Source organism: Ambystoma mexicanum, chromosome 6p (assembly GCF_040938575.1).
Source record: "Ambystoma mexicanum isolate Mex_15411 chromosome 6p, UKY_AmexF1_1, whole genome shotgun sequence".
Taxonomy (NCBI): domain Eukaryota; kingdom Metazoa; phylum Chordata; class Amphibia; order Caudata; family Ambystomatidae; genus Ambystoma; species Ambystoma mexicanum.
The window spans coordinates 786,672,009-786,679,769 of record NC_090935.1 but is presented as its reverse complement, the minus strand read 5'-3'; positions in this window follow the sequence as shown (position 1 = coordinate 786,679,769).

Sequence of the window (7,761 nt, the reverse complement as noted above, 5' to 3'; positions counted from 1 at the left end):
GTGGAGGCTCCCCCTGCACTGCTGGGGGGTGGGGGTGGTGGGAGACATGAGTGGGGGCCTGGTGGAGGGTTGCCCCTGCACTGCTGGGGGTGGGGGTGGTAGGAGACATGAGTGGGGGCCTGGTGGGGGCTGCCCATTGTGGCTGGGGGGTGGGGGTGCAGGGGACATGAGTGGGGGCCTGGTGGAGGCTGCCCCTGCACTGCTGGGGGGTGGGGGTGGTGGGAGACATGGGTGGGGGCCTGGTGGAGGGTGCCCTGGTGGCTGGGTGGTGGGGGTGGTGGGAGACATGAGTGGGGGCCTGGTGGAGGCTGCCCCTGGTGGCTGGGGGGTGGGGGTGGTGGGAGACATGAGTGGGGGCCTGGTGGAGGGTGCCCCTGGTGGCTGGGGGATGGGGGTGTGGTAGACATGAGTGCGGGCCTGGTGGAGGCTGCCCCCTGCACTGCTGGGGGTGGGGGTGGTGGGAGACATGAGTGGGGGCCTGGTGGAGGCTGCCCCTGCACTGCTGGGGGTGGGGGTGGTGGGAGACATGGGTGGGGGCCTGGTGGAGGGTGCCTCTGGTGGCTGGGTGGTGGGGTGGTGGGAGACATGAGTGGGGGCCTGGTGGAGGGTGCCCCTGGTGGCTGGGTGATGGGGGTGGTGGGAGACATGAGTGGGGCCTGGTGGAGGCTGCCCCTGGTGGCTGGGGGGTGGGGGTGCAGGGGACATGAGTGGGGGCCTGGTGGAGGCTGCCCCTGCACTGCTGGGGGGTGGGGGTGGTGGGAGACATGGGTGGGGGCCTGGTGGAGGGTGCCTCTGGTGGCTGGGTGGTGGGGGTGGTGGGAGACATGAGTGGGGGCCTGGTGGAGGGTGCCCCTGGTGGCTGGGTGATGGGGGTGGTGGGAGACATGAGTGGGGGCCTGGTGGAGGCTGCCCCTGGTGGCTGGGGGGTGGGGGTGGTGGTAGACATGAGTGGGGGCCTGGTGGAGGGTGCCCCTGGTGGCTGGGGGGTGGGGGTGGTGGGAGACATGAGTGGGGGCCTGGTGGAGGCTGCCCCTGCACTGCTAGGGGGTGGGGGTGGTGGGAGACATGAGTGGGGGCCTGGTGGAGGGTGCCCCTGCACTGCTGGGGGGTGGGGGTGGTGGTAGACATGAGTGGGGGCCTGGTGGAGGCTGCCCCTGCACTGCTGGGGGGTGGGGGTGGTGGGAGGCATGAGTGGGGGCCTGGTGGGGGCTGCCCATTGTGGCTGGGGGGTGCGGGTGGTGGGAGACATGGGTGGGGGCCTGGTGGAGGCTGCCCCTGGTGGCGGGGGGATGGGGGTGATAGGGGCCATGAGTGGGGGCCTGGTGGAGAGTGCCCCTGCACTGCTGGGGGGTGGGGGTGCAGGGGGACATGAGTGGGGGCCTGGTGGAGGGTGCCCCTGGTGGCTGGGGGGTGGGGGTGGTGGGAGACATGAGTGGGGGCCTGGTGGGGGCTGCCCATGGTGACTGGGGGGTGGGGGTGGGAGACATGAGTGGGGGCCTGGTGGGGGCTGCCCATGGGGGCTGGGGGTGGGGGTGGTGGGAGACATGAGTGGGGGCCTGGTGGAGGCTGTCCCTGCACTGCTGGGGGGTGGGGGTGGTGGGAGACATGAGTGGGGGCCTGGTGGAGGCTGCCCCTGGTGGCTGGGGGGTGGGGGTGGTGGTAGACATGAGTGCGGGCCTGGTGGAGGCTGCCCTTGCACTGCTTGCACTGCTGGGGGGTGGGGGTGGTGGGAGACATGAGTGGGGGCCTGGTGGAGGCTGCCCCTGCACTGCTGGGGGGTGGGGGTGGTGGGAGACATGGGTGGGGGCCTGGTGGAGGGTGCCCCTGGTGGCTGGGTGGTGGGGGTGGTGGGAGACATGAGTGGGGGCCTGGTGGAGGCTGCCCCTGGTGGCTGGGGGGTGGGGGTGGTGGGAGACATGAGTGGGGCCTGGTGGAGGCTGTCCCTGCACTGCTGGGGGGTGGGGGTGGTGGGAGACATGAGTGGGGGCCTGGTGGAGGGTGCCCCTGGTGGCTGGGGGGTGGGGGTGGTGGTAGACATGAGTGGGGGCCTGGTGGAGGCTGCCCCTGCACTGCTGGGGGGTGGGGGTGGTGGGAGACATGAGTGGGGGGCCTGGTGGAGGGTGCCCCTGCACTGCTGGGGGGTGGGGGTGGTGGGAGACATGGGTGGGGGCCTGGTGGAGGGTGCCCATGGTGGCTGGGGGTGGGGGTGCAGGGGACATGAGTGGGGGCCTGGTGGAGGCTGCCCCTGCACTGCTGGAGGGTGGGGGTGTTGGGAGACATGGGTGGGGGCCTGGTGGAGGGTGCCCCTGGTGGCTGGGTGGTGGGGGTGGTGGGAGACATGAGTGGGGGCCTGGTGGAGGGTGCCCCTGGTGGCTGGGTGGTGGGGGTGGTGGGAGACATGAGTGGGGGCCTGGTGGAGGCTGCCCCTGGTGGCTGGGGGGTGGGGGTGGTGGTAGACATGAGTGGGGGCCTGGTGGAGGGTGCCCCTGGTGGCTGGGGGGTGGGGGTGGTGGGAGACATGAGTGGGGGCCTGGTGGAGGCTGCCCCTGCACTGCTAGGGGGTGGGGGTGGTGGGAGACATGAGTGGGGGCCTGGTGGAGGGTGCCCCTGCACTGCTGGGGGGTGGGGGTGGTGGTAGACATGAGTGGGGGCCTGGTGGAGGCTGCCCCTGCACTGCTGGGGGGGTGGGGGTGGTGGGAGGCATGAGTGGGGGCCTGGTGGGGGCTGCCCATGGTGGCTGGGGGGTGTGGGTGGTGGGAGACATGGGTGGGGGCCTGGTGGAGGCTGCCCCTGGTGGCGGGGGGGTGGGGGTTATAGGGGCCATGAGTGGGGGCCTGGTGAGGGTGCCCCTGGATGCTGGGGGGTGGGGGTGCAGGGGGACATGAGTGGGGGCCTGGTGGAGGCTGCCCCTGCACTGCTGGGGGGTGGGGGTGGTGGGAGACATGAGTGGGGGGCCTGGTGGAGGGTGCCCCTGGTGGCTGGGGGGTGGGGGTGGTGGGAGACATGAGTGGGGGCCTGGTGGAGGCTGCCCCTGCACTGCTGGGGGGTGGGGGTGGTGGGAGACATGAGTGGGGGCCTGGTGGAGGGTGCCCCTGCACTGCTGGGGGGTGGGGGTGGTGGGAGACATGAGTGGGAGCCTGGTGGAGGCAGCCCCTGGTGGCGGGGGGATGGGGTGATAGGGGCCATGAGTGGGGGCCTGGTGGGGGCTGCCCCTGGTGGCTGGGGGGTGGGGGTGGTGGTAGACATGAGTGGGGGCCTGGTGGAGGCTGTCTCTGCACTGCTGGGGGGTGGGGGTGGTGGGAGACATGAGTGGGGGCCTGGTGGAGGGTGCCCCTGGTGGCTGGGGGGTGGGGGTGGTGGTAGACATTAGTGGGGGCCTGGTGGAGGCTGCCCCTGCACTGCTGGGGGCTGGGGGTGGTGGGAGACATGAGTGGGGGCCTGGTGGAGGGGGCCCCTGCACTGCTGGGGGGTGGGGGTGGTGGGAGACATGAGTGGGAGCCTGGTGGAGGCAGCCCTGGTGGCGGGGGGATGGGGGTGATAGGGGCCATGAGTGGGGGCCTGGTGGAGGGTGCCCCTGCACTGCTGGGGGGTGGGGGTGCAGGGGGACATGAGTGGGGGCCTGGTGGAGGGTGCCCCTGGTGGCTGGGGGGGTGGGGGTGGTGGGAGACATGAGTGGGGGCCTGGTGGGGGCTGCCCATGGTGACTGGGGGGTGGGGGTGGGAGACATGAGTGGGGGCCTGGTGGGGGCTGCCCATGGGGTCTGGGGGGTGGGGGTGGTGGGAGACATGAGTGGGGGCCTGGTGGAGGCTGTCCCTGCACTGCTGGGGGGTGGGGGTGGTGGGAGACATGAGTGGGGGCCTGGTGGAGGGTGCCCCTGGTGGCTGGGGGGTGGGGGTGGTGGTAGACATGAGTGCGGGCCTGGTGGAGGCTGCCCCTGCACTGCTGGGGGGTGGGGGTGGTGGGAGACATGAGTGGGGGCCGGGTGGAGGCTGCCCCTGCACTGCTGGGGGGTGGGGGTGGTGGGAGACATGGGTGGGGGCCTGGTGGAGGGTGCCCCTGGTGGCTGGGTGGTGGGGGTGGTGGGAGACATGAGTGGGGGCCTGGTGGAGGCTGCCCCTGGTGGCTGGGGGGTGGGGGTGGTGGGAGACATGAGTGGGGGCCTGGTGGAGGCTGTCCCTGCACTGCTGGGGGGTGGGGGTGGTGGGAGACATGAGTGGGGGCCTGGTGGAGGGTGCCCCTGGTGGCTGGGGGGTGGGGGTGGTGGTAGACATGAGTGGGGGCCTGGTGGAGGGTGCCCCTTCACTGCTGGGGGGTGGGGTGGTGGGAGACATGGGTGGGGGCCTGGTGGAGGGTGCCCATGGTGGCTGGGGGGTGGGGGTGCAGGGGACATGAGTGGGGGCCTGGTGGAGGCTGCCCCTGCACTGCTGGGGGGTGGGGGTGGTGGGAGACATGGGTGGGGGCCTGGTGGAGGGTGCCTCTGGTGGCTGGGTGGTGGGGGTGGTGGGAGACATGAGTGGGGGCCTGGTGGAGGGTGCCTCTGGTGGCTGGGTGGTGGGGGTGGTGGGAGACATGAGTGGGGGCCTGGTGGAGGGTGCCCCTGGTGGCTGGGGGGTGGGGGTGGTGGTAGACATGAGTGGGGGCCTGGTGGAGGGTGCCCTGGTGGCTGGGGGGTGGGGGTGGTGGGAGACATGAGTGGGGGCCTGGTGGAGGCTGCCCCTGCACTGCTAGGGGTGGGGGTGGTGGGGAGACATGAGTGGGGCCTGGTGGAGGGTGCCCCTGCACTGCTGGGGGGTGGGGGTGGTGGTAGACATGAGTGGGGGCCTGGTGGAGGCTGCCCCTGCACTGCTGGGGGGTGGGGGTGGTGGGAGGCATGAGTGGGGGGCCTGGTGGGGGCTGCCCATGGTGGCTGGGGGGTGCGGGGTGGTGGGAGACATGGGTGGGGGCCTGGTGGAGGCTGCCCCTGGTGGCGGGGGGATGGGGGTGATAGGGGCCATGAGTGGGGCCTGGTGGGAGAGTGCCCCTGCACTGCTGGGGGGTGGGGGGTGCAGGGGGACATGAGTGGGGGCCTGGTGGAGGGTGCCCCTGGTGGCTGGGGGGTGGGGGTGGTGGGAGACATGAGTGGGGGCCTGGTGGGGGCTGCCCATGGTGACTGGGGGGTGGGGGTGGGAGACATGAGTGGGGGCCTGGTGGGGGCTGCCCATGGGGGCTGGGGGGTGGGGGTGGTGGGAGACATGAGTGGGGGCCTGGTGGAGGCTGTCCCTGCACTGCTGGGGGGTGGGGGTGGTGGGAGACATGAGTGGGGGCCTGGTGGAGGGTGCCCCTGGTGGCTGGGGGGTGGGGGTGGTGGTAGACATGAGTGCGGGCCTGGTGGAGGCTGCCCCTGCACTGCTGGGGGGTGGGGGTGGTGGGAGACATGAGTGGGGGCCTGGTGGAGGCTGCCCCTGCACTGCTGGGGGTGGGGGTGGTGGGAGACATGGGTGGGGGCCTGGTGGAGGGTGCCCCTGGTGGCTGGGTGGTGGGGGTGGTGGGAGACATGAGTGGGGGCCTGGTGGAGGCTGCCCCTGGTGGCTGGGGGGTGGGGGTGGTGGGAGACATGAGTGGGGCCTGGTGGAGGCTGTCCCTGCACTGCTGGGGGGTGGGGGTGGTGGGAGACATGAGTGGGGGCCTGGTGGAGGGTGCCCCTGGTGGCTGGGGGGTGGGGGTGGTGGTAGACATGAGTGGGGGCCTGGTGGAGGCTGCCCCTGCACTGCTGGGGGGTGGGGGTGGTAGGAGACATGAGTGGGGGGCCTGGTGGAGGGTGCCCCTGCACTGCTGGGGGGTGGGGGTGGTGGGAGACATGGGTGGGGGCCTGGTGGAGGGTGCCCATGGTGGCTGGGGGGTGGGGGTGCAGGGGACATGAGTGGGGGCCTGGTGGAGGCTGCCCCTGCACTGCTGGGGGTGGGGGTGGTGGGAGACATGGGTGGGGGCCTGGTGGAGGGTGCCCCTGGTGGCTGGGTGGTGGGGGTGGTGGGAGACATGAGTGGGGGCCTGGTGGAGGGTGCCCCTGGTGGCTGGGTGGTGGGGGTGGTGGGAGACATGAGTGGGGGCCTGGTGGAGGCTGCCCCTGGTGGCTGGGGGGTGGGGGTGGTGGTAGACATGAGTGGGGGCCTGGTGGAGGGTGCCCCTGGTGGCTGGGGGGTGGGGGTGGTGGGAGACATGAGTGGGGGCCTGGTGGAGGCTGCCCCTGCACTGCTAGGGGGTGGGGGTGGTGGGAGACATGAGTGGGGGCCTGGTGGAGGGTGCCCCTGCACTGCTGGGGGGTGGGGGTGGTGGTAGACATGAGTGGGGGCCTGGTGGAGGCTGCCCCTGCACTGCTGGGGGGTGGGGGTGGTGGGAGGCATGAGTGGGGGCCTGGTGGGGGCTGCCCATGGTGGCTGGGGGGTGCGGGTGGTGGGAGACATGGGTGGGGGCCTGGTGGAGGCTGCCCCTGGTGGCGGGGGGTGGGGGTTATAGGGGCCATGAGTGGGGGCCTGGTGAGGGTGCCCCTGGATGCTGGGGGGTGGGGGTGCAGGGGGACATGAGTGGGGGCCTGGTGGAGGCTGCCCCTGCACTGCTGGGGGGTGGGGGTGGTGGGAGACATGAGTGGGGGCCTGGTGGAGGGTGCCCCTGGTGGCTGGGGGGTGGGGGTGGTGGGAGACATGAGTGGGGGCCTGGTGGAGGCTGCCCCTGCACTGCTGGGGGTGGGGGTGGTGGGAGACATGAGTGGGGGCCTGGTGGAGGGTGCCCCTGCACTGCTGGGGGGTGGGGGTGGTGGGAGACATGAGTGGGAGCCTGGTGGAGGCAGCCCCTGGTGGCGGGGGGATGGGGGTGATAGGGGCCATGAGTGGGGGCCTGGTGGAGGGTGCCCCTGCACTGCTGGGGGGTGGGGGTGGTGGGAGACATGAATGGGGGCCTGGTGGGGGCTGCCCATGGTGACTGGGGGGTGGGGGTGGGAGACATGAGTGGGGGCCTGGTGGGGGCTGCCCATGGGGGCTGGGGGTGGGGGCGGTGGGAGACATGAGTGGGGCCTGGTGGAGGCTGTCCCTGCTCTGCTGGGGGGTGGGGGTGGTGGGAGACATGAGTGGGGGCCTGGTGGAGGGTGCCCCTGGTGGCTGGGGGGTGGGGGTGGTGGTAGACATGAGTGCGGGCCTGGTGGAGGCTGCCCCTGCACTGCTGGGGGGTGGGGGTGGTGGGAGACATGAGTGGGGGCCTGGTGGAGGCTGCCCCTGCACTGCTGGGGGTTGGGGGTGGTGGGAGACATGGGTGGGGGCCTGGTGGAGGGAGCCCCTGGTGGCTGGGTGGTGGGTGTGGTGGGAGACATGAGTGGGGGCCTGGTGGAGGCTGCCCCTGGTGGCTGGGGGGTGGGGGTGGTGGGAGACATGAGTGGGGGCTTGGTGGAGGCTGTCCCTGCACTGCTGGGGGGTGGGGGTGGGGGGAGACATGAGTGGGGGCCTGGTGGAGGGTGCCCCTGGTGGCTGGGGGGTGGGGGTGGTGGTAGACATGAGTGGGGGCCTGGTGGAGGCTTCCCCTGCACTGCTGGGGGGTGGGGGTGGTGGGAGACATGAGTGGGGGCCTGGTGGAGGGTGCCCCTGCACTGCTGGGGGTCGGGGTGGTGGGAGACATGGGTGGGGGCCTGGTGGAGGGTGCCCATGGTGGCTGGGGGGTGGGGGTGCAGGGGACATGAGTGGGGGCCTGGTGGAGGCTGCCCCTGCACTGCTGGGGGGTGGGGGTGGTGGGAGACAT